At 34.6% G+C, this 16,019-nt stretch overlaps 1 long non-coding RNA gene across 2 annotated transcripts in view; it reads left to right on the forward strand.

Moving 5' to 3' along the window:
- The first annotated feature begins 1,469 nt into the window (after positions 1 to 1,469).
- LOC135792928 (uncharacterized) overlaps positions 1,470 to 16,019 on the forward strand; it is a 114,379-nt gene continuing 99,829 nt past the window's right edge. The window contains exons 1-3 of one of the 2 annotated variants that reach the window (XR_010548491.1): positions 1,470 to 1,748; positions 1,857 to 1,893; positions 4,661 to 4,869. This is a non-coding gene — a long non-coding RNA (uncharacterized lncRNA). The remainder of the gene's footprint in view (positions 1,749 to 1,856; positions 1,894 to 4,660; positions 4,870 to 16,019) is intronic. The other variant, XR_010548490.1, reaches the window with a different exon arrangement.

The following is a 16,019-nucleotide window of genomic DNA, read 5'->3' on the forward strand; positions in this document are numbered from 1 at the left end:
ATATTACAACGTAACAGTTCTACGGAATGATTCACATACGTGATAAGATAACAACTGCAAGTTTAAGCGTGTCTGTTACTTACTGTATTAAATGTTAAATTCGTTGCAAAAATTTTGTTTTGCGTATTTAGAAATAAATAAATAAAAACATGTGAAAATATGTGATTATATGACATATGTACCTAATTTAATTTACTATTTATGCAGTATATAACGTTTATTTATTATTAAATTGATAAATATTTGCATTAAACTTAGAACATTCGATTCATTTATTTTGAATAAGTACATCCTCGCGACGTCTACATTTGAAGTTTTGAGTTATGTGTGAAAATTGCTATTTGTTTAGATAGGGTACTTCAAGCGCACTTTTGTGTTCGTGTGACCCACGGACACGTCCGCTTAAATGCGTGACCACTTACTGACACATATGCAATCGCTCACTGCCTCATATGCACGCCAAACATTTTGAAACACTATGTATTTTTGTGTGGTACAAGAAAGTATCTCTAGATGACGCAACGATTCATATTTTAACTAAAAATATTCCTGCGAGTAAAAGTCGACCTGCACAGTTGTGATGCCGGCACGCAGCTCTTACTTCGTGCGGCAAGTAATAATGCTCCGGCGAGTATTCGTGTTTCTCATTGTAAATTCGGTGTATCACGTTATATTTCATTGAATTTAGTGTTAATTGTCGTGTTTAGTCACTCGCTAAATATTTTTCGCGTTTGTAATCTTTGGAATTCAATATTTTGTGTGTTTATTAAATTTTCGCGTGTATTCGTGATCGGTTGTCGTCGGACGCCGGCCGGTCTTGTCGTGTGATTGTAAATAATATTGTCGTTAATTTTGGTCTTGTGCGAACCATTTTTGTCTTTAGGAGAACTCGTTGGATCAATGTGCTACCTGGTAAGAATACTCATTTAAATAATTGTTACAAATAAGACGAAATTTTAACTTTAAACTTTGGGTTCCGCCGGAATTCATTGTCCGAAATTGTGTAACTAATGTTGTTTCTTCTTTATTTCAGTATTTACTCGCATTTGATTTCCGGTGTTCGATACACTGGTAAGTAAATTTTTGATCATTCTTAGTATCTGTTTTCCTGCAATTAGAAAATTGATATCTTAAACTTATTGTTGCGGAAATTTCTTTTAAGCATTCCGCCGAAAATTTGAAAAGTGCAATTCAATTTTTTTATTGCGGATGTTCAATAAAACTCAAATCATAAATCATAATTTCATGATTTAAATTTTAGTTCACTAGCATGAACTAAAAATCATAAAATAGAATTGTATTCGTTTTGAAGACAAATCTAAACAACTTTCTTATCGCATTCGCCGTGCGAGATGCTACGGGTAAGATTCTCGTCGCGGTGTCGCATGCAGCACATTTCAGTTCAGTTCTTATTGCAATAAGAACGTGTCTATTGCAATTCGCACACAAGGTCGCGTGCCATCGACGCGCCGCCGGCTTTACGCATCTATTGCTTTCTTATCATAAACTGTCGCGTTGTTGCTTGCACAGTTTGCAGTCAGTTTCGTGCCGGTCTCTGCTTGATCCAGGCGTAATTTACTCGACTCATATTGTTTGTCCGGGCATCTACTTTCTAAATTTGAATTATATTCGATTCTCAATCGACTATAGTAATGTTATTTACTGTTTGCGCGTATATAGTCCATAGTTAAGTGCATCGCCCCCATGTTGATTTGATATTCATCATTAGGATGACCCATCGTGCTGGTGTAAGGAACAGCCCAGATTGTTTGTTTTTCTCCGCTGTGTGATTATAATATTACTAAATCGTATGAATTATTTTTGTTTTAAATTATGTTTTCTCTTTTTATTTATAGTATTTGCCGTTCCTTGGAGTCCATGAGTCTTGCATTGGTAAGTTTATCATTAAATTATATTTTTCGTTTTAATTTCTGCGTCCTCCATTAGTTTGTATTTACGTTGTTTTGATTTATCGCGTTCCACAGCGTGTTGCAAATACATTAGATAGTTGCGTACTCGGTTGATACATCTCAAAACAAGTTTTAGTTTAGCTTAGTTTTTTTTATTGAAGATTCTATATCTTCGGAAATTTCTTTATAAGATAAGGTATTCAAATTGGAAAAATAGGAGAGGTCGAGAATAATTCATAAACAATTAGCTAAGGACAATTTAATTGAGTTTCACTTCACAGAAAGGTTTTTTACTTTCATTTTTAGGAGAATTTTAGAAATTGGTTTGTTTTTATTTACTGTATAATTCATAGATGGGACTAGCATAAACCAGAAATTGCTTATTTATCAACATTTTTTGTGTCGCGTTGCCATCTCCTCATATCCTATGCAGCATATTTTTGTTTAGTTTTGATGGCAAATGCCCCACGGAACAAAATTATTTTTAGTTTTTACCTAATAGAGAATTTTCAAATCATTTATATTCTTTGATCTGTTGTTCGCTTGTGCTTTTAGTTTAAAAGATGGCAGCGGTAGAAGTAACTCGTATTCAGGGCACCGTACGAGGGTAGCGGTAGAAGTGACTTGTGTTCAGGGCACCGTACGTAGATGAACGTAGAGCTGACTCCCATTTGCCCATTTTTATTATTTCATCTCTTAGATTTTCAATTTAACTAGCTTATCTTATAGAGAATTTGCTGTAGATTAAGAGATTAAAATCCTTTTGTTTCTATTAAGTTAATTTGATAGTTTATATTATTATTTATTTTAGTATTACGATGTGTACAGTTATAAATTTAACACTTCTGCACTGAAATAGAAATAAGCAATATTTTACTGTTCACATATGTTTGTGTTAAGTGAGCCTTCGTTGTTGTACATAAAAAATACTACGATAAACTACGAAAAACACCCCAAAATTTCCGCAATATTTCGCTCATTTTTAGTGTGTTGCGATGGAAATTGCAATTAACTAGTTTAACTTATAGAGAATTTGATGTAGATTGCCAATCTACAATCCGTTCCTCTCTATCTCCTTTAGTATCAGTATTCGTTTGTGTATAAACACGTTTTCCTGTCGCATTTATATCATATTTTACACTTCGCGCAGAAGTTTTATTGCATGTTTTGCCTCTGATTTATTTTATCACTACTTGCACGCAATGTTCTAACTATCGTTCTTTTCTCTGTTTTAGCAATTACCTTCGAGTTCCGATGTCCGAGTCACGGGCTAAATAAGAATGCGAATTTCATTCGCTTCGTCGTTCGACTCCCGATTTAAAATAAAATAAATATTGACACCCCTTCCCGCATTTCCCTTTAACAATGTCATTTATTTCACAGATATTATCATCTTCAACAATAGTCCTGAGTGTTGCATTGAGTGAAATACTGGTATGAGGTATGTACCTAAGTGTTTGTTTTGTACTTATCTCCACTTGCTGGTAATATGTACGTCTTTTTAATCATTGAACGCGAGCTGGGCGTCACACAAACTCGAGCGGGGTGTGCAGAGTTGTAGAATTAAATTCTCCGTCGGGTTTTATTTGTTAGAGGTAGAAGTGACTCGATTTAGAGCACCTTACGAGGCTAGCGGTAAAAGTGACTCGTGTTCAAAGCACCGTATCAACACGGCGAAAATTTGCAAGACCTTTTTTATGAAATGTTTGTATTTTTTTGTGTTTGCGCGCGATCTAGGCGGCTCACTAACTTCAACACGGCGTCTAGAGATGCGGAATTAGATTCTCCGTCGGGTTGTATTTGTTTGTTGCAGGAATTCGACCTGCAACCCGCGAAAATTTGCATAAAAGGGTGATTTACTCACCGTTGTTCGGTTTTAATTTTTTCGGGTTTGCACGTATGCAGCATATTTTTGTTTAGTTTTGATGGCAAATACCCCACGGAACAGAATTATTTTTTAATTTTTCCTGATAGAGAATTTTCCAATCTTTCATATTCTTTGATCTGTTGTTCGCTTGCGCTTTTAATTTTAAAAAGGGCAGCGGTAGAATGTGACTTGTATTCAGGGCACCGTACAAGGGTAGCGGTAGAAGTGACTTGTGTTCAGGGCACCGTACGTAGATGAACGTATAGCTGACTCCCATTTGCCCATTTTTATTATTTCATCTCTTAGATTTTCAATTTAACTAGCTTATCTTATAGAGAATTTGCTGTAGATTAAGAGATTGAAATTTTTCATCTTTTGTTTGTATTAAGTTGCTGGTTGACACAATGATAGTTTATATTATTATTTATTTTATTTTTACGAGTGTGTACAGTTATAAATGTATCACTCCTGCACTGAAATAGAAATAAGCAATATTTTACTGTTCACATATGCTTGTGTTAAGTGAGCCTTCGTTGTTGTACATAAAAATACTACGACAAACTACGAAAAACACCCCAAAATTCAGCAATATATCGCGTATTTTTAGTGTTTTGCGATGGTAATTGCAATTAACTAGTTTAACTTATAGAGAATTTGATGTAGATTACCTATCTACAATCCGTTCCTCTCTATCTCCTTTAGTACGAGTACTTTTAGTATGTTGCGTCGTATCAGTATTCGTTTGTGTATAAACACGTTTTCGTGTCGCATTTATATCATATTTTACACTTCGCGCAGAAGTTTTATTGCATGTTTTGTCTCTGCTTTATTTTATCATTACTTGCTCGCAATGTTCTAACTATCGTTCTCTTCTCTGTTTTAGCAATTGCCTTCGAGTTCCGAGTTCCTTCGAGTCACGAGCTAAATTAGAATGCGAATTTCATTCGCTTCGTCGTTCGACTCCCGATTTAAAATAAAATAAATATTGACACCCCTTCCCACATTTTCCCTTAACAATGTCATTTATTTCACAGATTTTATCATCTTCAACAATAGTCCTGAGTGTTACATCGAGTGAAATACTGGTATGTGGCATGTATAACTAAGTGTTTGTTTTGTACTTATCCCCACGTGCTGGTAATATGTACGTCTTTTTAATCATTGAACGCGGGCTGGGCGTCACACAAACTCGAGCGGGGTGTCTAGAGTTGTAGAATTAAATTCTCCGTCGGGTTGTATTTGTTTGCGGTAGAAGCGACTCGATTCAGGGCACCTTACGAGGCCAGCGGTAAAAGTGACTCGTGTTCAGGGCACCGTATGAACCCGGCGAAAATTTGCATGAAAAAATCACCCTTTTTCATGAAATGTTTGTATTTTTTTTGTGTTTGCGCGCGATTTAGGCGGCTCACTAACTTCAGCGTAGCGTCTAGAGATGCGGAAATAAATTCTCCGTCGTGTTGTATTTGTTTGTTGCAGGAATTCGACCTGAAACCCTCGAAAATTTGCATAAAAGGGTGATTTTTGTCACCCTTTCTCGTGAAATATTTGTATTTTTTCGTGTTTGCACTCGATCTTGGCGTCTCAATAACTTCGGCGTGGCATCAAAAGATGCGGAATTAAATTCTCCGTCGGGTGGTATGTGTTTAATGCAGGAACTCTGTCGGTCTCAATAACTTCGGCGCGGCATCAAAAGATGCGGAATTAAATTCTCCGTCGGGTGGTATGTGTTTGATGCAGGAATTCGACCTGCAACCCGCGAAAATTTGCGTTAAATGGTGATTTACTCACCCTTTTTCGTGCAATATTTGTATTTTTTCGAGTTTGCACGCGATCTTCGCGTCTCAATAACTTCGGCGTGGCATCAAAAGATGCGGAATTAAATTCTTTGTCGGGTGATATTTGTTTGATGCAGGAATTCTGCCTGCAACCCGCGAAAATTTGCATTAAAAGGTGATTTACTCACCCTTTTTCGTGCAATATTTGTATTTTTTCGGGTTTGTTCGCGATCTTGGCGTCTCAATAACTTCGGCGCGGCATCAAAAGATACGGAATTAAATTCTTTGTCGGGTGATATTTGTTTGATGCAGGAATTCTGCCTGCAACCCGCGAAAATTTGCATTAAAAGGTGATTTACTCACCCTTTTCGTGCAATATTTGTATTTTTTCGGGTTTGTTCGTGATCTTGGCGTCTCAATAACTTCGGCGTGGCATCAAAAGATACGGAATTAAATTCTCCGTCGGGTTGGATTTGTTAGCGGTAGAACTGACTCGATTCAGGGTACCTTACGAGGCTAGCGGTAAAAGTGACTCGTGTTCAGGGCACCGTATGAACCCGGCGCAAATTTGCATTAAAGGTGATTTACTCACCCTTTTTCGTGCAATATTTGTATTTTTTCGGGTTTGTTCACGATCTTGGCGTCTCAATAACTTCGGCGCGGCAGCAAAAGATACGGAATTAAATTCTTTGTCGGGTGATATTTGTTTGATGCAGGAATTCTGTCTGCAACACGCGAAAATTTGCATTAAAGGGTGATTATACTCACCCTTTTTCGTGCAATGAATGCGCTGTCCACTTCCGCTCAACAATGTAAATTATTTCCAAATTTTTCTCATCTTCAACACTGATCTGAGTGTTGCAATACTGGAAATATATTTTGTTTGTTACAGATTTCATCTTTCCAAGACGAAACTTCAAAATATCCAGGAGAATTTCGTGATTTTCCATTCCGGTTATGGCGTCAGTCTTGACGTCGAATGATATTTGTAGTTTTAAAATGTTTTTTTGTTTTCACATTAAATTTTTCATTTGCAACACCTTGTATATTTGTTTCCATTTTCAATCACCTAGAAAATGAGCTATTTGCAGGTCGTAAGTCAACATGGCGGCACGTATTTGGTTGACTTATAAAATCTAAACATGTATTCTATTGAATAAAGAAACAGTAAGATATATTGACTTCTTTGATTTGTGTGTACCCCTTCTATGATTATAGGTACAGTTCCCTCTCCCAGGGGATGATCCCACCTATCAACATTGTTAAGGTATCCTGTGCCATTTTTATTGTTTTATTTGTTCCAAACGGGGAACATAGCTCGTAACATCGTTACTCCTTTAATTAATACCTTACACTTTAATGGAAATGTCACTGCTAGATATGGAAAATAGTTCAAAATCAATTTTATTTTGTATCAATATTAATTTTAAAAAGGTATCACTAGTGTCATCTATCCACGAGTAACTAAACTATGCCGCTATTCAAGATTGCTGGAGATTTAACCTACTGCACTTTCTGCGATCCTAATATTCAAAATTTTGTTACCAATTTCAATGGATTTCTCGTGTAAAAATTTGTTGAAATTGCTAATTCTGCTCATCAGCCTGTAGTATTAGGAACGCAGAGAAGTGGACATAAAATTGATTCTCATAAAATTATTATATATATTATTTCAGTTTGTTTCGGTACATTTTCATTTTTTCATATAAAATTGCAAATAGGGCCTAAGCAGTTAATGCTAAAAAAAATACCAAAAAGAAGAAAATAATTGATGTAGAGAATTAAATTGTCTATCAGAATTCAGAAACAAATTTAAAATTCCTGCACCAATTTCGACCATAAAAGAGAGAAATCTTTTGCCATTTTTTAATAAAATGCAAATTGCCAAAACACATGGTAAATTTTGTTCCGTTTCCGAAAATAACAAGGTTGATTTAACACTAATACAATTGTTTTAAAAAGTATCTGAAGATAAAATTGGCAAGGCATTTATGGTCGACCACCTTGTACGTCGGTCGTGGTCGGGCTGAACACGTGAATAATGTTTTATCGATTTGCACCTCCTTAGCATCATTATTAAATTAAGAAGATTTTACTCAGATCAAATCTTGTACGCTGAAGTTTTCGTTTTCATAGTCTCCACATCTTAATAATATTTACAAAAAATAGTTATTTTTATTCTCTCTAACAACTGCAGATTGCTACGCGCCGTTGCTTTGCCGTCATTTATGATGATGCTTCACCGTCGGTTATTTTATGCAGTTGATGCATCCAATTAATAAATATACATTCGCAATATATTTAAAATGTAAAGTGTTTTATTTTTGTACCATCTTTTGCTCAATATTGTTGTTTATTTTGTGGTTCCCTCTTCATGTTGTGAATATTAACTCCTTTTGTAGTTCTAAAGTTATCTTTTTGTAATACCATGTACATATTAATTTTCTAGCACTACGTAAAATCGCCGATATTTGTGAGTTTTTAGTGTTCCTTGTTCAACTAGAGATTTCTTTCTGAAACACCTGTATAGTCATTTTCTTTATGTCGGTAAGGAAATTTTACTTTAATTATTTGCTTTTAGTGTTTTCCTCATTGCTCACTAGGGAAATTTGTTTCGTGACACCCACATGTGGTTTCGGGCCTCAGGTAAAAACGAATGATATTTATAGTCTTAAAATATTTTCTGTTTCACATTTAATTTTTGGTTGGTGTTGCCAGCCTTAGTTGTTTTATTTTTTCAATCATAAGAAGAGTGGCTATTTGCTGGCATGTGCGCGGCTTCTAAGCGAGGTCGTAAGTCCCTGTTTCAATATGGCGACATGTATTTTTGTTGACTTCTATCATTTTCAGGAACAGGTCTCTAAAGGCGTTCCCTCTCTCGGGATGATCCCCCACTATAAAAATTTGTTAAAGATTATCCTGTATGATTCATTGTACTCCATCTTTCATTTCAGCTACAGGTAAGAACTTGTAGAATATTTTTAAGGAGTATTCCTCTCTTGAGGCGACTTAAAATTAGAAATATTTTACAAGTTCTTAAAGGGATGTCTATAAGGAGTTCCCCCTCTCTGGGGGTGATCCCCACCATAAAATTGTTGATATGCCTGATAATTTCGGGGGATGAAGCGCAGAACGTAAGCCCAGCTGTAAGGATGGGCCGGGTGGCCAGGTATCGAAGCGGTGGGCGATCGACCAGGCATGAACTGTCTTATAACGGCGTGCCCAAAATTTAAAAATCTGATCCTCCCTGTTCTCTTTCTTCTCCTCTCCTCTCCTCTTCTGTATTCTGTTTCTCCTTCCTTTATGTCTTCTACTCTTCTCACACTGTTCCTTCTTCGCTTCTCCTATTTCTCTACTTGCTCTTTCTTATTTCTCATATTGCCTTCATATATTTCAATTTCTGTGTATTTCGTTACGAATTTCATATATACGAAGCCAATTACACACCTGATATTTTTATAAGCTTTGAGAAAAATGCCTTCCATACCTGAGATTCGATCCGTGTGTCTGCTGGCATGCCGGCAGGTGCACGTACTCCACTCGACCACCAGTGTTTTTATTGTTGTTATTTGATTCTTCTATTTATGTTTCTACTTTTATCATGTTTTAAAAACAACAACAAAATACAAGTAACAACAATATATTCTACGCTCGATGCACTTAAGATTTATATGGAATATGATTCAAGACATCAGTCCTGCACAAACGGCAAAGGGGAAACCAGAAAGACATATGAAGAAGTATATAATATTACATTATGTTTTTATTTGTAACATTAAAAGCTGCATTTATTTAAAATCCGAAATCATAGGCAGCTCTAAAAATCTCCTGAAAGTAGAAACTTGCCTTGTAATACGCGCATCTCAAACATTTCTGCACTATTACCAAATACCGAAACATTTACATATAAACGAATTCTACGTGGACGAAATTTTAAACAGAGCATGTGTACACATGAATACATAAAGACAACGCGCGGAAATTTCTAAACCACACCAAACTATTTGTCAATTAAATGTCTTATATACAATTATATAAACGGCGGTTAATGATGTTTTAAATGTAATAATCATCACACATTAGCAAGAGCCATCTCAATGCATGCTGCGTAATTATATACGCAATATAATTTTGTTGCATGATTCGCTGACAGTTGCAGATATATGATTGTATGCAAAAACCATTGCGTCATCGCCGGTGTCTCTAATATCTGGTAATCTTTGGAATATACTGGTTTACCAATTAACTCATTCAAATAGCAGTTACTCGGTTCTATTTCAAACAAAATTACGTATTTAAAGAATTGAAAGCTTTAGTATTTAGATTTAAAAACTTAAAATTTTACCATAAAATTACACTGAAATCCCCAAATCGGTCCGTATTTCCACGGTATGTCCGTTTTCCAGTATCTGAAAAGAATAGCTTTTAAGTTAAGTTAGTAAGCATGGGAATATTTTTATTGCGGTTTTGTTCATAACTTTATATCTTTCGTAGTTGATTAAATAAGTACTTCGATTGCGGAAATGAGTGATCAGATTCGATTCTCTATCAGATAAATATATAAAATAATTATATTTCCTACAGTAAAGGTCGAAAATCGCGACTGAAAGTGCTAAAGTGGCATTTCTCAATTTTTGCCCATTTTTATTCAAACGCGAATCTCGTAAACTAAAGGGTATTTAAGATCTGATCCTGTATTCTTAATCTGGGCTATTTTCTATCAGATAGGATAGTTAAAGAAATCTGAGAGATGAAAATTTCTTAATTCTTAAGGAAAAAATTGCCAAGGGGGGTGATTGATACTTTTTCGACGATTTTTCAAAATTAATATCTTTTAAACTAAAAGCGATTGCAACCAACGAATTGCTGATTATGAAGATTGGAAAATTGTCATATCAGATAAAAATATAAAATAATTATATTTCCTACAGGAAGGGTCGAAATCACTGACTAAAGTGCTAAAAGTGACATTTCACAATTTTTGTCATTTATTCAAACCCCGGGTATATCTCGTAAACTAAAGAGATATTTAAGAATCTGATCGCAGCACGTCTTAATCACGGGTATTTTCTATCAGATAAGGATGGTTAAAGGGAAATGAGAGATGAGAAATTTTTAGTGCCTTAAGAAAAATTGCCAAGGGGGGGGTGATTGATACTTTTTCGACGATTTGCACCTAAAGGTATATCTCTTAAACTAAAAGCGATTGCAACCAACTTGAGTGCTGATTATGAAAGATTGGAAAATTGTCTATCAGATACAAAAATATAGAAAATAATTCATATTTCCTACAGTAAAAGGGTCGAAAATCGCGACTAAAGTGCTAAAGTGGCATTTCTCAATTTTTACATTTTATTCAAACGCGGAAGCTATCTGTAAACTAAAGGGAATCTACGAAGACATCTGATCGCAGCGTCTTAATCTGCGGACTATTCTCGGTATAAAAGATAGGATAGTTAAAACGAAAATCTATTGTGAGATGAAATTTGAATTCGCCAAGAAAAATTGCCAAGGGGTGCTTGATACTTACTTTCGACGATTTTCCAAAAATTAATATCTCTTAAACTAAAAAGCGACCAACGAATCACTGATTATGAAAGGTGGAACATTCTCTATCAGATGACCTATAAAATAATTATATTTCCTACCGTAAAAGGTCGAAAATCGCGACTGAAAAGTGCTAAAAGGAAGTGACATTTCTCCAATTTTTGCCATTTTATTCAAACGCGAATATCTCGTAAACTAAAAAGAATATTTAAGATCTGATCGCAACGTCTTAATCTACGGGCTATTTTCTATCAGATAGGATAGTTAAAAATCTGAGAGATGAAATTTACACTGCATTTACTTAAGAAAAAGTATTTTTAAGGGGGGTGATTGATACTTTTTCGACGATTTTAAAATTAATATCTCTTAAACTAAAAGCGATTGCAACCAACTTAGTACTGATTATGAAAAGATTTGGAAAATTGTCTATCGAATAAAAATATAAAATAATTATATTTCCTACAGTAAAGAGGGTCCGAAAATCGCGACTGAGTGCACAAGTGACATTTCTCAATTTTTGCCCATTTTATTCAAAACGCGAATATCTCGTAAACTAAAAGAGATATTGAAGATCTGATCGCAACGTCTGCGGACTATTCTCGATAAAGATAGGACTTCAAGATTTAAAACGGAAATCTGTGAGAGATGAAATTTTTATTTCATAAGAAAAATTACCAAAGGGGGTGCTTATTACTTTTCGACGCAATTTTTCAAAAAATTAATATCTCTTAGAAAACTAAAAGCGATTGCAACAACGAATCACACTGATTATGAAAGATTGGAACATTCTCTATCCAGATAAATATATAAAATAATTATATTTCCTACCGTAAAAGGTCGAAATCGCGACTGAAAGTGCTAAAGTGACATTTCTCTAATTTTTGCCCATTTTATTCAAGCGCGGTAATGTAAGCAAACTAAAAGAGATATTTAAGATCTGATCGCAACGCGTCTTAATCTACGAAGACTTATTTTCTATCAAAGATAGGATAGTTAAAAAATCTGAGATAAAAGAGTACAAATTTCTTAAGAAAAAAGAAATTGCCAAAAGGGGGTACTTGATACTTTTCGACGATTTTTCCAAAAATTAATATCTATGGCTTCAAAGCGATTGCAACCAACGAATCACTGATTATGAAAAGGTGGAACATTCTCTATCAGATAAATATATAAAATAATTATATTTCCTACGTAAAAGGTCGAAAATCGCGACTGAAGAAGGTACTGTAAGTGACATTTTCTGAAAATTTTTGCCCATTTGACTTCAAACACCCGAATATCTCGTAAACTAAAGAGATATTTTAAGATCTGATCGCAGCGTCTTAATCTACGGAGCTATTTTCATAGAAGATACGGATAGTTAAAAGAAATCTGAGAGGGTGAAATTTTTCATTCTTAAGGAAAAAATTGCCAAGGGGTGATTGATACCACTTTTCGACGATTTTCAAAATTAATATCTCTTAAACTAAAAGCGATTGCAACCAACTTGAGTACTTGATTATGAAGATTGGAAAAATTAATAGTGACTGTCATGAGATAAAAATATAAAAATAATTATATTTCTACAGTAAAAAGTTTATGAATATGGGTTTCAACCATTTCTCAATTTTTGCCCATTTTATTCAAACATACATATCTCGTAAACTAGATATTTAGGAAGGAGATCTGATCACCAACGTCTTAATCTGCGGACTATTCTCGATAAGATAGGATAGTTAAAAGGGAAATCTGAGAGATGAAATTTTCATTCTTAAGAAAAAATTGCCAAGGGGGGGTGCTTGATACTTTTTTTCGACGATTTTCAAAAATTAATATCTCTTAAACTAAAATTGATAGCAACCAAGAAATTGCTGATTATGATAGATTGGAAAATTGTCTTTCAGATAAAAATATAAAATAATTATATTTCCTACCGTAAAAAGTCGAAAATCGCCACTAAAAGTACTAAAAAGTGACATTTTTCAATTTTTGCCCGTTTTATTCAATCGCGAATATCTCGTAAACTAAAAGAGATAAATATCATCTGATCGCAGCGTCTTTGTTATTGCAAAAATTGAGGTATGGTTGCGGTAGAAGTGACTCCCATTCAGGACACCGTACGAGGGTAGCGGTAGAAGTGACTCCCATTCAGGGCACCGTACAAGGATAGCGGTAGAAGTGACTCCCATTCTCTATTAGCTAAGTTAGTTAAATTGGAAATCTGAGAGATGAAAAAATTCATAAGAATAAATGGGCTAGGGGTAGCGAATATCTTCTAAACTAAAAGAGGTAGCAATCAAAGGTAAGAATATAAAATAATAAAATTTGATAGGGTAAAATGTTTAGAAATCGTGACTAAAAGTGCAAATTTTGGCAAATTTTTATTTTTACAAGTTTTTTTCGATTACGTATATTTCTTATTTCTGGAACTAAAAGCAGCAGAAAGGAACGTATTGAAAATTATTAATCTACGGCAAATTCTCTATAAGACAAAGTATTAAACTAGTGCATGCTGTACCTCAGCCAAACAAAAAATATCGCAACATTTCATGATACGACTACCTGCTGCCCGAACGCGTAAGGCCGACGCAAGGATGGCAACGACAACACGCGGCAAGTTTGGACGTAGCTATTCGCACGGCAATAAAAAATCAAAACAAACACAATTCTCGTGTCGAATGCCAACGTTTGCTGATAAATATAGAAATAGGCAATAAGTCTATTTTATGATTTTTACCTTACACTAGTGCCATCTATAAATGATTCAAGTAGTACTCCCACAATTGAGATTAAGTATTAAAATTAATGAAAAAAGAGATATAAATTCGATTTATGTAATTCAAATTTCTTATGCTGAAAGATTGCCCGATTTAACATCAAATATTTAAGTCATATATAAATTTTACTAAGATAAGAAGTTGAGGAATATATCTTACTGAATGTTCTTCAAATAAAATTTTAAATTTCCATTCCTAATTTTGCTTTAGAAAGAACTTTTTCATTTGGTAACATTGCAGAACAACAATAAAACGTAGAACTAAACTGCAGTCTAGATACTCGGCAAACTCTTTCCATTAATAATAAAATTATCTTACTTACCAGTTGTGGAAGACGGTAAATCGATGGTAAGTTGGTAAATCCTGAAATAAATGAAAAACAAAGCATTATTTTCAATCATGTTGAAATTAATTTTAGTTCCGTCGGAACACAATCATTGCATTAAAATTCTTGTTATTCGCATAATAATGACAAGAATGACAATATTTACCAGGTTGCACATCAGTCCATGCTCCTCTGTTGATGAAATATCGCCTGCCGTCGCCCGACGACAACAAACTCACAAACACGCGAATAAACTAAACACGCAAAATTTAGAATTACGAAGATTACCCACGCGATAAATAGCTGATAGCAGATCAAACACGTTTATTAACACTAATTACCACCAGCGATCAGGCAATATAACGCGATTTAGCCAACTTATATTAAAGAATAACACAAGCCGAAAGTGTGGAATGTGTACTCGTTGTTATCGCACCGATGCAACAAAACAAAATTCACTCGCTGGAATATGTCGAGTTAAACCTGCATCGTCGCGCCATCTGAGGACATATAATGAACCTCACAAGTGTTTCGTACAGTATGGCGCGCATGTGCAGCAGTGCAGAATTGTTTATGTAGCAGTGAGTAGTCACGCATCTAGGTGGTAGCGTCCGTGTAACACACGTATACGAATATATATTTTAAATTATACGAAGAATAAAATGCTCTAAAATGCAAAAATAAAAAATAGAAACATTAGTTTCAATTTATCTTTTAGTGAAAAGGCAATACAAAAATATTGCGGTATAAATTTTTGAAATAATTTAACCCTTTACGTGACCCTGTTGCTTTTAATATTATAAATTTTATTATTATTGGCCAATAAGTCTATTTTATGATTTTACCTTACACTAGTGCCATCTATAAATGATTCAAGTAGTACTCCCACAATTGAGATTAAGTATTAAAATTAATGAAAAAAGAGATATAAATTCGATTTATGTAATTCAAATTTCTTATGCTGAAAGATTGCCCGATTTAACATCAAATATTTAAGTCATATATAAATTTTACTAAGATAAGAAGTTGAGGAATATATCTTACTGAATGTTCTTCAAATAAAACTTTAAATTTCCATTCCTAATTTTGCTTTAGAAAGAACTTTTTCATTTTGGTAACATTGCAGAACAACAATAAAACGTAGAACTAAACTGCAGTCTAGATACTCGGCAAACTCTTTCCATTAATAATAAAATTATCTTACTTACCAGTTACGGAAGACGGTAAATCGATGGCAAGTTGGTAAATCCTGAAATAAATAAGAAACAAAGCATTATTTTCAATCATGTGGAAATAAATTTTAGTTCCGTCGGAACACAATCATTGAATTAAAATTCTTGTTATTCGCATAATAATGACAAGAATGACAATATTTACCAGGTTGCATATCAGTCCATGCTCCTCTGTTTATGAAACATGGCCTGCCATCGCCCGACGGCAACATACTGACAAACACGCGAATAAACTAAACACGCAAAATTTAGAATTACGAAGATTACACCCGCGATAAATAGCTGATAGCAGATCAAACACGTTTATTAACACTAATTACCACCAGCGATCGGGAAATATAACGCGATTTAGCCAACTTATATCAAAGAATAACACAAGCCGAAAGTGTGGAATATGTGCTCGTTGTTATCGCACCGATCAACAAAACAAAATTCACTTGCTGGAATGTGTCGAGTTAAACCTGCATCGTCGCGCCATCTGAGGACATATAATGAACCTCACATAAGTAGAAACTGTTTCGAACAGTATGGCGCGCATGTGTAGCAGTGCGGAATTGTTTATGTAGCAGTGAGTGGTCACGCATCTAGATGGTAGCGTCCGTGTAAC

This window comes from Atheta coriaria, unplaced genomic scaffold (assembly GCF_025399875.1).
Source record: "Atheta coriaria isolate IRGN ID8LTWV9N9 unplaced genomic scaffold, Caltech_Dcor_3.1 hic_scaffold_5_pilon, whole genome shotgun sequence".
NCBI classification, from domain to species: domain Eukaryota; kingdom Metazoa; phylum Arthropoda; class Insecta; order Coleoptera; family Staphylinidae; genus Dalotia; species Dalotia coriaria.